The sequence below is a fragment of the Cynocephalus volans genome, chromosome 14, assembly GCF_027409185.1.
Source record: "Cynocephalus volans isolate mCynVol1 chromosome 14, mCynVol1.pri, whole genome shotgun sequence".
Taxonomy (NCBI): Eukaryota; Metazoa; Chordata; class Mammalia; order Dermoptera; family Cynocephalidae; genus Cynocephalus; species Cynocephalus volans.
In genome coordinates this window covers 98,287,296-98,303,816 of record NC_084473.1, presented here as the reverse complement: position 1 = coordinate 98,303,816, position 16,521 = coordinate 98,287,296, and the positions used below count along the sequence as shown (strand labels likewise).

Genomic DNA, 16,521 nt, shown 5'->3' with positions numbered 1-16,521 from the left:
CCTGCCCAGGGACCCAAGGTATGGAGCCAGGGACCAGACACACCCCACAACCAGGCACACTGCCAGCATGTCAAAAACATCACTTCCATGTGGGTGGTCCACCACAGCCACCACAATAACCATGGCTGCCACGAAGGCGGCTAGATGCCACAACGGCGACTAGATGCCACAACCAGCATGTGGATGGTCTGCCTACCACCAGAGTGCACTGACACAAGGAGAGTCACCAGCAGAGATAAAGAAGAGGATGTCTCTCTCCACAAAGCCCATTTCAGAGTGACAGAAGAAGCATCTGCTCTATGATAATATTGGGGGACCTGATCACACCTCTCAGCGTTGGACAGATCATCTAGGCAACAAATCAACAGAGTAACCATTATTTTTTCAGGAGAGAAGAAACTAGGATAATTAGAGGGGGAGTGAGAGGGGGTTGGGAAGAGATTGGACAAGGGGCATAAAGAATAATTATGATTTGTAACAATATATATGCTAGTAATATTGATTTGATCAACATATCTCAATGCTGAACCCCAAAAATATGTATAATCAATTTTGATTCAATAAATAAAATAAATATTTTTTAAAAAATTCATTTCATGGAAGCCTCTTTATCATATATATAAATAATTTACCTGTCATTTCTTGGTTCATTTAAATTCAACGCCTAGTTTACACTGTATCCACACTTAATGGCTATTTTTCACAATATCAGTGTCCAATTTGGGGCATTCTAACAATTACTTCCCATAAATATCCCCTTGATTATTAGCAGATGAAGGAAAAGAAAAGACTAGCATGCACATGAGAGCCAACTTTAAGATCAGCCTGATGTCCTACGCATTTGCAAAAAACCTCACATTTTAGAATTATCTCATAACTTTTAAATGTTAGAAACTCTTCAGAGCCCTATGCAGCTATCTATGCTCCTGAACTTCACCACTTCGGGGGGAGAAAAACCCCCAAAACTCTTCAAAGGGTATTACAGCCCTACAACAGAAGGCGCTTGCCTATGAACAAGCTAAAGATTAATTCTTCAAAATTTTAAAAGGACACTCTACCTAAAGTTAGATCTGCTATTTTCTCATTTTACAGTAAATTTTTCCAGTAGTTTATGATAATCCACCATAAATGGACAGAGATCACATGGTCATTCTAACATCTGGACCAAAGCCAGGTCCACTTTGAAGCCAGTACAGGAAGACGGGCAGGAATCTGGACCTCTCTCCTGAAACATCACGTCATTCCCCTTCTTAAAACACTGCTTCAGAAGGTATGTATACACGCTGCCTAAAGATAAACTCCAGACTCAGCAGAAGATACAAAGCCCTTGAAATCTAACCTCAGCCAACCTTTCCCCCCTTACTGAGAAAGAAAATGTACAGCTATTAACCTTATGAACATTATTCCATAATGCTAATCACTTTTATAAGCTGCATTCAGTTCTGAATTGTTCAATTAGCTAGGCTCTTGAGTTTGAAAAAGCCTGCAAGTGTTCAAGGTACTCTACAAACCAACCAGTTGTCAAAAGGGATCTTGAACAGAATCTACTCTTTGGACACCTACTTTTTCAAGGGATTAAAACCAACAATCAGAAAACAGTTATCTTCAACTACAGAGGTAGGGCTGAATTTAACAACATAATAACCCCTACAGGAAAAAATACTGCCTCATTGCCAGCTGCCAACTATGTGCACATACATGGAAAGCAGTAATGCTGCGAGGACAAGGCCAGTCTCAGAGCCAGCGTCTGGAGGACCAAGCAGACTCCCCACATGCCTTCCACTGACTGGCTGGTTACAGGGATTCAGGCATTAGATGTGAGTATTCTTTCTTTGCATCTTCCTGCGATTTGCAGTTTTCCTATAAATACAATGACTTTTTAATATTTTGTTTTGCCATTTTAATACTTTCCTTTTATAGAAAAAAATATTTCTTTAATTAGCAGTTTCTCAACCTGAATAGATATATTTACAGTTGGCCCTCCAAATCCACAGGCTCCGCATCTGTGGATTCAACCAATTGAGGATTAAAAATACAGTGTCAGCAGGATGTAGAACCACATGTATAGGGAGAGCCAAATTTTCATATCCACAGGTTCCACATGGCTGACTGTGGGACTTGAACATCTGTGGATTTTGTTATCCATGGGGGTCCTAGAAACAATCTCCCCTGGATACCAAGGGGATGGCTGTAGTAAAGTTATGAAGCCATAGATACAGGGAAAAATCTGTGAGATAACTGAATATATCACAGACGAGGGTACTTCAAAAAGTTCATAGAAAAAAAGAATCAAAAGACAGTATAAGCAGCTGGTGGATTAGCTTGGTTGGTTAGAGCGTGGTGCTGATAATATCAAGGTACAAGATTCGATCCCTGTACCAGCCAGCCACCCAGAAAGGAAAAAAAGATAATTATCAGTGTTTCCATGAACTTTTTGAAGTACTCTCATATTAGCTCTAAAACCCAAACCTATGAGGGAATTAACAGAGGTTGCTATACATCCTAACAGCCTTGGAAAGGGCCGGGGGTGGACACAGAAGCTCGCAAGCGCAAGCAGTCATTGGCAGCTCCGTCCAACCAGTTACGATGGTGCCATATGATCAGGAGAGAAAGCTGCAGCGCACAGGACACAGCCCGAAGCAAACCATCGTGGTGAGAAGCAAGGGCTGGAGAGGTCATCCACAACGCAGCACCTTGCCTACTCCTCATGTTGCTCTAGGCCAGCCCTGAGGTATGTAAGGGAGGAAGACTCAGAAGCACTGGGGAGCCAATTTCTTCATGGTCCCAGCAGTGGTGACTGATGTGATGCCCAGACTGGAAGAGCCTAGAAAAGCTGGGTGATGGCCTCCCTCGGGTGGGGTGTGCTGGCCCTGGCCTGACTGAGGTCAGCTTGCTAACGCAGAAACCATGCAGGCAGTTACCAAGGGGCCTGCTGCCCATGTCCAGCCTCCGCATTTGAGACTCCCTTTGGGTCTCAGGCCAAGCTCTGAGCCTCCTGTTCTACCTGACACAGGCACCAACCCATGCTCATCCTTCCTCTCTGGGCCACCATGTCAGAGGCGTAGAGCAGGACAGGAAAGCAAGAGGGAATGCACTTGTTTTGGCCTGAAAACCTCTTTCCTATGCTATGTTCTTGACTGAATGAAGAGCCACGTGACAGCCTCAAGATTCTGTATCAGGTGCGAAGAGGCAAAGCCTACTGTAGCAAAAGTTCTTCCATCACAAGCCACCTTCAGACGCATTCCTTGTGCTACATTAACAGGAGTCCTCACCAAAAAAATAACCCCTAAACACCTGCAATTCCTCCAAGGGATTTGATAAGCTCTCTGATAATCACCTTCACAGCCTGTAGAAAGAACACATTTAATAAAACTACATCAGTGTCTCAAAACTTTAAGTTACACCTAAAATATGTATTTTGGAAACTTTAAAGGCAGATTCCCTCTCTTCTTAAGAAATAAATTGACTAATTAAATGTAACTATAATGGATGTCATCCCAAGATCAAGAAAAATACAAATTATCTTAGTGACTACTCTAAAATCAAATGAAGTCTGGTATGACTTAAAGGCTCCATAGTCACACATAATTTTTTTTTTCATGATAAAGCGGTTTGAAATTTTTGTTTCTTAAGCTGTAATTGTCTTTCTCAGAAAATAAAAAATTCTCTTAAGTCCTCAAAATAATATAGCAGGGTAATCAGGGGTTGAAGCATGTGGAAACACAACACAAACACAATGGGGAACAGGAGGACACTGGGGCAGACAGGGGAAGGGTTGCTTACTGGGGCCTAGAGGCCAGAGAATCTCTTGAAGTCAGCAGAGCCACCAGGGACCTAGAGGAGCTTCATCAGATTTGCTCCTGCTGCTTGTGGGGGGATCGGGGGGTATGCAATATGTAAGGTATCCCAGCATTAAATTAAAACATCAAATTAAAATGTAAGTGAGGCATGTTGCCTCTGTGCTATTCTTGCCCAAAATACATCACCTCAACCTAATCAGGAGAAAATACCAAACAAACTCAAACTAAGAGACATATAAAATCCCTGACCCCCTTCAAGAGTGTTGGGGTCATGACAAAAGAGGAAAGACTGAGGAACTGTGACAGATTAGAGGCCAAGGACAGATGATAACGAAATGCAATGTAGGTAAACTGGATCAGAAAAGGATCCTGGAACAGGAAAAAGACATTAGTGGAAAAACTGGTGAAATCCAAATACAGCATGCAGTTTCGTTCACAGTATCATACTAATGTTAACTGTACTACGGTTATATAAGATGTTAATAAAAGGGAAGCTGGGTAAAGGGTACTTGTAAACTCTGTGTGTCACTTTTCAGTAAGCCCGAAATTACTTCAAAACGGAAAGTTAAAATAAAAATGTAATCACAGTTTACTGGTTTTATCTTGCCTTAGAGTAATCAAAAGAGAGACCTGGGAATCTCTTCTCCTAGCAGAATAGGAGACAGTCAGTATGATCTGAGTGTCAGTAAACCAAAAAGGACAAAATGAAACCCACTATCCAGCAGTCCAACAGAAGGCTCCCTTAGTGGCCTTGGAGCTACTAAAGCGATTTCATGATCTTTTTATATTGAGTCACTTTTGGGGGTGACTTTTACCCAGTTTAGTATCCTAGTTTACAGGTATGAATGGTACCTATATATTAAAAGTTTTTCCTCCTGAAGAATCATCTCAAAGAGGAGAGTTTGAGACTTTTGCTTATTGAAAACATTTCCAAGCTGGTCAGTTAGCTCAGTTGGTTAGAGCATGGTTTTGATAACACCAAGGTCCAGGGTTCCATCCCTGTACCGGCAGGAAGGAAGGAAAAAAGGAAGGGAGGGAGGGAGGGAGGAAAGGAAAGAAAGGAGGAGAGAAAGAAAGAAAGGGAGAAAGAGAGAAAGAAAAAAACTGTTTCCCAAGGAGGGGCTCAGATTGAATTGGGGTAAATGTGAGCTACTCTTGCTGAGTCCAGAACTGGACAGACTACATAAACTTTGGAAGAAATGGGCAGTCTGGGGCTGGAAAGAGCAGAGGACATCCATAAGAATCAAGGCCCCAGAGCAAACCTGGGCCACTCCGGAGGTGAGCCGTGGTAAATGGTGGCCATGGTGCACAGCGGGCATTCCCAATATTCATCTGGGAACCCTGAGTTCTGGTCTTGGTTTGGCCACTTCTTTATGATCCTGGGCAAGTCACTCAGAGCCTCTGGGCCTGTCTCCTCTGAAAAACAGGAATTTGGACTGGACCGCATGCTTCTGTCCTGAAAGAGTAGATTAAAAAAGAAGGGAAAAAAGACAGCTAAGGTCTAACATCTAACTTGTCATCTTTATGATATTATCTTGGTGTATACCTATATGTAACTATTCATAGTTGGCATCCTTTTTCCTGGGCAATACTAATCAATATTATTTAAATACACATAAACATATATGTGTGTGTGTATATACACACACACACACCATATATACATACACCCATATACACATTATACATATGGTGTGGGTTTAGTGTGCATACAGTGTGTGCATATATGTCTGTATTCATCATGTACATTCTATAAGAGTAACATCAACAGTTATAAGTGAAGGGACTTGGGAGGGGAGGGGAGGTGGAAGAGGAGCAGAATGTGAAGATGGGTCTCTGAGGCATGCACTACATAACATCCTCCTCAGTACTGAACCTTCAAACAGCCACAAAGCACGACCATGCACCTGCTGGATGCTAAGCAGTTGTCCTCTTCTACAAGCACATACGCTGGGTTTTTTTGAATCTTTAATTGACTCAACAGCAAGCAGCTTCTTGACTACCAACAAAAGATCCTGATCTCAAATCACCCACAAGGTTTTATGACACATGTTGCATGAAGCACTCAAACTCATTTGGGGTAGACCTGAATTGAGTTGTTACTTCCACACTCATTTAGTAGTTATGTATTTTTTAATGAAGAAAAACAGGTCAGATTTGCCACAGAGATGAATTGTAAAGTATGTACCAAATTACTCGGCAGTATCAAAACACCTGCTTGCCACAAATCATTATTTTAATGTACTTCTAATGAGGACTGGATTCAGACTAAGATGAAGATGCTTAACCCAGTAAGTAAAATTTCCTCGAATTTTCTTAACAGATCACAAAATTTTAATATTAGCATGAGGGAATAAGTCATAAAAATTTCATTTTTTCTTCTTAACAGAAATGCTGGCTGCAAATCAGGCCTAGAAAATATAGATTTTTTTTAAACAGTGAGCTCTATGCCTTTAAAACTCCTCGTGTTGTTGCCTAAATGAAGAACAGGCCCCTTACACATCCCTTTCTTTGATAACACCAAGGTTAAGGGTTGGAATCCCCATACCAGCCGGCTGCCAAAAAAAAAACCCCATTTCTGGAGGGTTTAGACCAAGGCTTACTCCATCCTGGGAACCTGCAGTGATGAACAAGCTTTGCTCCCAACTCTAGGACCTGAGGACTGCAAGCAAAGGCAGAGCAAATAAAAGCTAAGAGTGTCACCACACCTTATCAAACATAATTGTAAAATGCATACCCTGATGTGTGTAGCACATTGGAATTCAGAATCCACAACAAGTCTAACTCCAGCAAAGCATTCACTGGGTTAACAATTACTGAGAGCATAAAACCACAGATATTCAGAGATGGGGGAGATATAACCCTATACATTCTCACTTATACAGTAGCCTCCCCTCACCCTCGGGGGATACCTTCCCACCCCCAGTGGATGCCTGAAACCGCAGACAGGACCAAACCCTATCATATCCTATGCAGGAATTTATTTTTCCTCCTCCACAATCTCATGGAAAGATTCGTTCTTACCTTAGATCTTAGCAAGCTCAGCATACAAATTTTTTTCTTTCCTTATTAGGAATTTTCACCTTTTCCATTACAAGAAGCACTTATGGCTTCTCTCTGGCCTACCCAAATTGCCGGCATCACTACTCTGGTGCTTTGGGGCCACTATGATGTAAAATAAGGGTGACTTGAACACAAGCACTGTTGCACTGTGACAGTCCCTGAGATAACTGAGACGGCTAAGTCACTACCAGGCAGGCAGCATCGACAGCGTGGATCCACTGGACAAAGAGATGATTCACATCCCAGGCATGATGATGTGGGCCAGAGTGAGATTTCATCTTGCTACTCAGAATGGCGCACAATTTAAAACTTACGAATTGTTTATTTCTGGAATTTTCCATTTAATATTTTCAGACTGCTGTTGATCACAGTAAGAAAAGCAAAACCACAGATAAGAGGGGACTACTGTATTTATAAACAATTTACTGAGCACCCACTCCGTCCCAGGCCCTGTGCCAGATGCTTTCCATGCACGTTTTCTTATTAGAATCCATGTACCTTTTCTAATGTTATCCTTATTCTGACTGAGAAATCGAGACTTAGGATGTCCAGCAAACTGCCCAAGGGTCACAGTTAGGAAGTGGCAGGGGCAGGGTCTGAACCCATCCCCACAGTGGAGCAGTGCTCCCGTTTCATAGATGAACTGGGGGGCCTGGGAAGACCTGTGTGGACAGGTTCCAGGGGGTCCAGGTGGTGCTCTTCCTAGCACCCCAGCCTGCCTTTTGCCACACACCAAAGAGGCAGCTTCAATGACTGTTGAAGCCGCTTAGCTGAAGCAGCAGACCAAAGGCTTCTTCCTATCTGACCGTCAAGCTGTGAGCCCTCAGCTGTCCAGCAGCACATCCACCAAGAGGGAGGAGTGGGCACCATGCGGTCCCTCCCCAGCCCTCTCCTCTGACTCCAAGCCAGCCAGCCAGCCCACATGGCAGTAGGAGCCTTCTCACCTCGCATACCTTCTCAGGGCCTTAACCTGCCACCACAGTCTCGCGAGCAGCTGCCTTCGTTACCCGTGGACCAGGCACCTGCCCACAAGCACTTCTTCACCAGGGATCGAACTGGCTGGGACATGGTTTGACTGCAGCACTCGGTGCATCCATTCGCATTGAGAAGCACTGGACCCCCATCTCCAGCAACCAGATAGGGTCCCGGAGCAGCCTGGCGGAGGCTCCATAAGGGTCACCCAACAGCAGATATAGCCAACTGGACGGCTTCATTCTTCCCCACATAACACGGAGGCAAGCGACCAACTTCCACCTGCACCTCCACAAGTCAATGGAAAGAGAAAATCCCACAGGGGGACAGCTTCCAGCTCTTGACCTGGTGCTAAAAACATGGCCCAGGAACCCCAGCACCGACCTCTCCCCTCGTCCCCAACACACCCCTGCCTAGTCTCCCAGTTCAGGGCAACAATTCAGGCCTGAGTGTGACCCCGGAATTTGAGCTCGTAAATCCAAAGAGCTCGGGAGCCTCCATTACAGCACCCAACCAATTCCGTACAAGGGGCGGAGGTACTAGGGGCTCGGGGTGCTGCGCTGCCTGGCCTTCTCGCGGGAAACCCCACATCAAGGACGAGATCCCTCAGCCCTTCCCCTGCCCTAAGCGCACGCACACTCCCACACACCACGACACGCACGCTTGCTGTCCCGCACTCCGGCCCCATCCCACACGCGCGTGAACATTCGCTCAGCCCAGCCAGCTCGCCGGCCCCGCAGCTGTCGCGCACCTGCACACCTGCCCCACCGTACAGACCCTGGCGGCCCTGCGCTCCTGCGCCCCCCGCACGGGCTCCTGCCCGGCTCGCCGCTCCCCACCCGCCGCCCCGCGCCCGCCAGGCCGCCGCCCGCACTCACCGGCGCCCGCGCCCGCCGTCCCGCGCCGCCCCGGCCTGGGGCCCGCCGCCCCGCTCCGGCCCGCGGCTCCCGGCTGCCCGGCCCCGCCGCCGCGCTTCCCGTCACGTGGGGCGGGCGCCCGGCGCGGCGGAGGGCGGGATCGCGGCCGTCCCCGCGCCGCCCGGCCGCCCTGCGCCGCGCCCCATGCCAGACCGGGGACGCCCTCGAGCCGCGGTGTGCGCCGCAAGTGGCCGGCCGCAGTGAAGGGCGTCCATCCGCCCAACGCACCGAGAACCCGCCGTCCCAGCGAGCTCCGCCGGCACCAGCTGTGGCTGCTGCTGTCGCTAACGCACCTTCGCCGCCCCCACCGGCTCGGGAGCTCGGGGCACACCGCCCGGCCTGGTGTGCCCGCCGCTATCCCTAACACCGCACAGCGCGGGCGGGGACGGGGGGCGCCGGGGAAATACCTGCGGCAGCAGTGAATGAACCTGGCACGTGCGGGCCCCGCGGCCGCCGGGCACCCAGGCTGGAGGAGTGACTCGCTGGGGGCTCCCTGCAGAGCTGAAACGTCCTGTGGACAATCAGCAGCCCACCCCCAGGCCCACGCTAGCCCAGGGCCCCAGGGACCGAATGGAACTCCCTGGGGGAAGGAGTACATTTGCACGGTATGTTTAAGGAGGGAGTCCTGGGACTATTTCACCCACTCATTTTAGGAAAGTCCATCAATAGCTATTTCTTCGGGTCTAGCCACAGCGAAGAATACTAGGTTACCGTGAATCCATGAAACTCTTCTTCAAAAAGCCAGACTTTCGCAATGATTTTCACTGACTTTAGAACCTGCTATATTGACTTGTAGCCTCAGCTTTCTTTCAGCCCCTGGAAATTGTAAAACAAAGATGTTATCCCAAGTCTAGAGGCAGATACCAGATTCTACTCTGTGGTCTTGTGTTTCAAAGGGCAGAAAATGGCCCCAAAAAAGGAAAAAAGTTTTTAAAAAGCTAATTAAAGAACCATCAAAAATTAATCTTTCTGTGGCCTTCCCGTATCACTTCATGACAACATATAGGCCTCATCCCCACATGGTGCTTCACCTCTGACCCAGTGGAACCCGTGTCACCAGCTCAGACTCCTGGTGGGGGCCAGTTTCCCAGGGGTAGAGAGCTCAGCCCAGCAATTGAGCTTCAAGGGCAAGCAGTAATGAATGGACCCTCAAGCCTAAGGTGGTAAACAGCCAGTGGAGCCAGGTAGAGGAAGCCACCTGAGCAAATCCAGTCCAGTCTCCTCATTTTACCCAGGCCCACAGGGAATATGTGACTTGTCAGCAACTGATCACTGGCCCAGCTGAGCCTAGAATCCACATTTGCGCTTTACCATTGTAGTGCCCTACCACAGGGCAGTAGCGAGAGCGGCATGAGACTAGTTGAAGAGGTGACGTGAGGTGATGTCAGACACTGAGCTAAGTGCTTACAGTGATGACCTCATTATGCCTCACCATACCCTTATGAAGTAGGCACTATTAATTTACTCATTTTAGATGAGTTGACTTGCAATGAGGTGAATAACTTGTCCCAAATCCCATGCTAATAAGGAACAGAGCAAGAACAAAAACCCAGAATTCGTGATTTTTTCTTGTATAAAATTAAGTTTTATGGATTGAATAGTTTAACAACTTTTGTGTTCCACTTTAGATGATCTAGAAGTGAAAATGTGTACTAACAAAAAAGAAATAATTCAGAAATAATTATTTCCTTTATGAAAGGATTTACCACAGAATTTTTAAAATGGCAAGCTCCACATGTGCACATTGTTCCATGTAGAAGCATCTGTTCTTCCTGGAACTTGCTGGAGAAGCTTATATAAATGCCTGTACCATAAACATGTGCAAACATCGGCATTGGCTAATTCTAAATGATTCATGTTGTTTCTATTGGTATGTTTAAGAAGAAATACCAAAGTCATATGGTTTTCAAAGGAATTATTAAATATCCCTTGGTCCTGTACCAAACGTGCTAAGAATGTGAAAAAGATGTGTTCTAATAGATGAATGAAATTGGAGATGCAGATACAACTGAAGGCTTTAATAGTTGCTGTCTACTTTCAAAACTTAACATTTTCACACTTACACATACAGTTTCTCACTTCCTCATTGTGTATAAACCCAGCAGGGCACAGAGTGTGCCTTCCATCCTCTCTGCTGTATCTTTCTGCATGTAGAAAGTGCTCAACTAATTTTTTAAAAATTCTTGATTCTCAATTTTGATGAACTAGATTATCTTTAAAAAAGGCTAAGATTCTGTTGTTCTAGTGTGTAAGGTGTTTGGGTTTTTTTTTTTAACAGTTGGCCAGTACAGCGCAGAGATCCCAACCCTTGACCTTGGTGTTGTATCACTGCATTCTAACCAACTGAGCTAACCAGCCAGCCCTAAGATCTTTTTAAAAATTTATACTGTGGTAAAAGATATATAACATAAGGTTTGCCATTTTAAGTATTTTCAGAAATACAATTCCGTGGAATCAATTATATTCACAATGCTGTGTGACCACTGCTTCTTTCTATTTCCAAAATGTTTCTGTCATCCTAAAGATAAACTCTGTACCCATCAGGCAACAACTTCCCATTATTCCTCCCCCCTAGTTTCTGGTAATTTCAAATCTACTTCTATGTATAATCTCTCTTAAGAGCACATATCTAGCTAGCATGGTTGGGTATTATTTTAGATGAGGTTAAGCAAAGAAAGGTTATATTTATGAAATTTTTAAAGTAAACATAGCTTACTACATGCCATGTTTTCAGACCTTTTACATATATTAGCTCATTTAATCATACATACACACACATTCCTATACAAGTAATCTAGCTTCAGTAAAATAAGCTTTTTGAACTGTTATTCAAATCCACTATTACTGGAGCAGCTCCTATGTGCCAGGTACAATGCATGCCAAAGGCTGGAGGGGATACTGAAATGCAGAAGACACAGTCTCTGCCCTCAAGCAGCTTAATTTTGTGCACTGGTTTATAAGTATGATTGCTCATCAGCAGTATCAACGTCACCTCAGGAACTTGTTAGAAATGCAAATTCCCATGCCCCCACCCTAAACCTCCTAAATCAGAAATTCTGGGGGTGGGGCCCGGCAAACTCTTTTTACAAGCCCTCCAGAGGATTCTAATGCTCACTCAATTTTGAGAACCACTGAATTAGTGAGATATGTGGAAGAAAAACTCTCACTGAACAGATGATAAGGCAAAAAATAATGTGCTCTAGAGGTCTGATGACAGTGGAGCTCATTTAGGAAGTGCCTGAGGATCAGGAAAGTTTCATCTATTCCTATTAATTCAGCACACACTTACTGTTCTTGTGCCGTGTGGCAGGCACTGTGCTGGGGGCTGAGAACCCAAAGATGAAAGAGGTGACCTGCGAGTGTTATGTTCTGAATGTTTGTGTCCCCCCAAAATTCATATTTGAAACCTAATCCCCAGGGTGATGGTATTACGAGGTGGGTATTTTAAGAGGTGTTTAGGGCCGGCCCCGTGGCGCACTCGGGAGAGTGCAGCGCTTGGGAGCGCAGTAGCGCTCCTGCCGCGGGTTCGGATCCTATATAAGGATGGCCGGTGCGCTCACTGGCTGAGCGCAGTGTGGGCGACACCAAGCCAAGGGTTGCGATCCCCTTGCCGGTCACAAAAAAAAAAAAAAAAAAAAGAGGTGTTTAGGTCATGAAGGTGTAGCCCTCATGAATTGGATTAGTGCCCTTATAAAAGCAGCTGAAAGGAGCCTGTTTGTCCCTTCCACCATGTGAGGACACACCTAGAAGTTGCCATCTGTAAGGAATGGACCCTCACCAGACCCTGAATCTGCCAGCATCTTGATCTTGGACTCCCCAGCCTACAGAACTATGAGAAATAAATTCCTTTTGTTTATAAGCCACCCAGTCTATGGTAATTTGTTATAGCAGCCCAAGCAGACTAAGACAATGGGTTTATAAGAAAGCCAGTAATGTAAGTAAAGGCATCTTTATTATGATCTGATTGTAAAAGAGAAATGACAATAATAAAAAATACAGTCCTTAATTAACTGTGTTCTAAATAGCTAAAAACAGATTCAAACTAGGAAGTACTGCTTAAACTTTTACCTTCACTCTGAAGCTCCTTCTTTATGTTCAGATATATTTTTGACAATAAAATATTTGTCATATAAATATCTTACATATTACACTATCAACAAGAAGAATCAGCACCCAAACTCCTTAGTATATGTTTTATGATTCACTTATCCCACAAATATTGATTGAGCACTGACTAAGTGCAAGCACTGTGCATGCTAGTGACCAGATGAGGGATTCAAAGGAGATGTGTGGACCCTGCCCTAGAGAAACTCACAACCTAGTGAGGTGTCAAGGCCAGGCAGGACTGTTTGTTGGTTCCCCTTAGCTTCATTCTTGTCAATTATAGCCACCAAATAAAAACGTTAATAAATAAAACTTCACAATCTTTGAGCAAAGTGAAATTTCTCAAAATACTTAGCTTAAAATGTTGAGTGCTTTATGGTCACTCTATAATACTCCCAGATAGTACTGGAGCAGGAGTAAACTTCAGTCTACAAACTCAAATGTATAACAGATTTTTTTTGTCTGCAGCTGAACACTATTTCTATTTGAAGCCCCCATTCAGCTGCAGTAACAATGAACTTATCAATGTTAAGCCCTCTCCCTTTCCTCAGGGCCATGTCTATGTTGGGGACATTTCTCAAGTGAAAAGATGAGAAAAGGAAGACATCAGGTCCTCGCATTATTGGTCCACACAGGAATTCTGAGTTGTTCTTTGCTTGCTCTGGTGTGTGTTTTTCAGTTTTTTGGTTTCGGACTTGAGGGTCTGTGGCTTTTTGGCCACAGAAATCTCTGTAATGTGGCCCTTCTGCCTGGACACATTTGAAGCATCACCCCAGAACTTGTTAGAAATGCAAATTCTAGGGCCTTTCCACCAACCTCTGATGTCAGAAATTCTAACCAAACACAGTCAGCAGACTGCAAATTCTCCAAGGCTCCAATCTACAAAGGCTCTGCCCAGGAAGGAGTGGGCAGGCATTACCAAGTCTCTCCTTCCCTTGGAGGGAGGAGAGAGGGGTACAAATCTCATTCTAATTCCTCCACTCTTAATCTCGACTTTTGTTTTTTGTTTGTTTGTGTTTTTTTTGCTTCAGACGACACTCTTCTATCCCGAAATTTTTGCTTCAGAGGAACCTAGAATAATATTAAGTTTAACATTAAGAATAATATTTGGCTTTAGGAAGTACTTACAGTTTTAAACTGGGAAGTACTGGAAGAAAAAAAAGGTAAATCTTACCCATCACAAAACATTTTTGGGGATGAAGGGCTTGAGGCTTCCGATTAGGTGATTGATTCAAAAAACCTCAGGGAGAAACAGCACAGCAAAGACCTGCAACCACATTTTCAAACTCTTACACTCAAATTTTTTCTCCTTTTTTGGGGGGGCAGCTGGCCAGTACAGGGACCCAAACCCTTGATCTTGGTGTTATAACACCATACTCTAACCAACTGAGCTAACTGGCCAGCCTTTTCCCCCTTTTAAACCACAGTCCTGCCTCTTCTCTCCTTTGATGAAATCAGTAGGCTATAACAAATCTCCAGGTAGAGGAAACAGGAAAGACATTTTACATACTTTAGTTCCAATCCTCACAACTCTGTGGGGGCACTGTAATTTCCATCTCACAGTTGACGAAGCCACAGCTAGGAGGGATGAAGTATTTGTCCTAGGTGAGTACAGGAGCCAGGGTTATAATCCAAGCCTGGGCCACTGCAAAGCCTGCCCCTTCTCTCCTTCTCTAGACTACCTCTCATGACTGAAAACCCTGTAAACACCCGCTACCAGTTCTTAAGCACTTATTCTGCACCAAGTCTGCTACATAATCTTTATGCCTTTGATCGTTCTTCACAGAAGGTGTTAGTTGGCACAGCATTTTTCTGATAAGGGGACTGAGGCTGAGAGACTGAGTAACTCACCCAAGTTTTCAGTGCAGCAGAACAAAATTTTAATAGAGGTCTGATTCCAAGCCCAGGATCCTTCCAAGGTAGCTATTTTTGCCACTAAAACAATGTGCCTCCTGGTGAAGGAAATGGAGATAATAATATCAGTCACACTAACTTCACTGTTGTTATGAAAATCAAATCAGATTTTGGATATGGCATATCAGGACGTTAATACAATTAAATTAATACACTTAATTCCAAGGTAGGACATTTAAATATCTGCCTCAAGTCAGTTTTAAGACTCTCTTCAATCTGGGGCAAGTCATTTAATCTCTTTCAGATCAGCTTCCTTGGCACCAAGATGAAAGAACTGGACTGAATAACTTTTAAGTTTCCTTCCAGCTCTGAAATTTTTCTTTCTTTTTTTTTTTTGGCAGCTAGTCAGTATGGGGATCCGAACCCTTGACTCTGGTGTTATCGGCACCACACTCTAACCAGGTGAGCTAACTGGACAGCCCTTGAAGTTCAGTTTTTAGATATAAATTATCATATATATAAATGAGCTCACACCAAGTAATCCTCAGTGACAACTGGATACTCCTGCTTCAGTCGCTCCTGCCACTGGGTTTGCACCACTCTGCACCACACAGACCAGGCAGCCAGGTCTCCCCTTGGCCCCTATCTGCAAAAAAAGACATCTTTAGAATCTTAGGAATACCTGGAAAATAGGACTTATCTGGGTCCCTGATGGCTCCGAAGGAGGAGTCCCAGGAGACTCTCACGGCCTGTGTGTAAGTAAGAAAAATTGCAAAACACCTCTCTGCTTTATCCTGTATTTTTGATTTAGCATTTCACTTATTTTCTGCTACTCTTTCAAGGTTTATCTTTTAGCATCCTCAGAGTTGTTCACGTTTTTTAGACAATGCAGTTATTTCCAATAAGATGATACATCATAGAGGATGCAAACAGTAAGCATTCAGAACATGTCCGCAAATTTAAGTTTTAAATGTGTAAAATACTTGGGGGTATCTATCTCTCCCATGAATGATGAAAGAGCAGAAGGGATTTCTTAATAAATTGTTAGGCATCAGACCATAATCGACACCTACGATTTGTTTAAACTAAAAACTGATACCTCGTTGTAGTTATCAATAAGTACAGTGAAAACGTCCTTGAATTTTAGTATTGCAACTTCCTCACTCTGTGGCCTTGAGCAAATTACCCCTTCTATGCCTCGGTTTCTTCAGCTGAAAAATAGGCATTCTAATAATATATACCTCATTAAGACTGTTCTGAGGAATGGGATAACCAACGTAAAATGCAGTACCTGGCACATAGTAAGTTTCTAACAAACGTCTGGCAGTTATTACCGGCGTTTCTCAGCTAGTATTATTTTCCACACGTGAGGTTAATTCAGATGATTTCAGGGAACAAGTACTGGAGCGGGGTTACAGGGAATTAACTAAAGTCTCTGGCTCTGCTGGACTTCCATTATATAGAAGGACGACTAGGGAACAAACGATAAACAAGATAGAAAAGAAAAACAAGATAACTTTGGACTTGACAAGTGCCATATTTAGGGTAATATCTGTCTGCCCTCCCGCCTGATTCTTTCCCTCAAGGCTGCTCCAAACGTCCTTTGGCCTCTGCCACTGGACGTCACAAGGAGCGCGACCGATCATGGCCGGCTCCGTGAACTTCGCTCTTCCCTCTCTTCCAGCGAGACTCGACACGCCATTCGTTTCTTGCTTGACATGCCTTTCTTCTCTCTCCGCCCCGGAAGCATCTGCCGGCGGAGCGGGACCCAGCACCCTACCCGGAGGTAAAGAACGGAGCGCAGCACGCGG

At 44.6% G+C, this 16,521-nt stretch overlaps 1 protein-coding gene across 5 annotated transcripts in view; it reads right to left on the bottom strand.

Moving 5' to 3' along the window:
- The window catches only part of TGFBRAP1 (transforming growth factor beta receptor associated protein 1), a 67,002-nt gene extending 50,545 nt beyond the window's left edge, over positions 1-16,457 (bottom strand). For 2 of the 5 annotated variants that reach the window (XM_063078480.1, XM_063078481.1), the window contains exon 1: positions 9,464-9,563. The gene's annotated coding sequence lies outside the window, so the exon portion shown is untranslated. Of the gene's footprint in view, positions 1-8,713; positions 8,773-9,463; positions 9,564-14,707; positions 14,809-15,242; positions 15,357-16,001 lie in introns of those variants that run through there. The other 3 variants (XM_063078479.1, XM_063078483.1, XM_063078478.1) reach the window with 3 other exon arrangements.
- Positions 16,458-16,521: the final 64 nt, after the last annotated feature.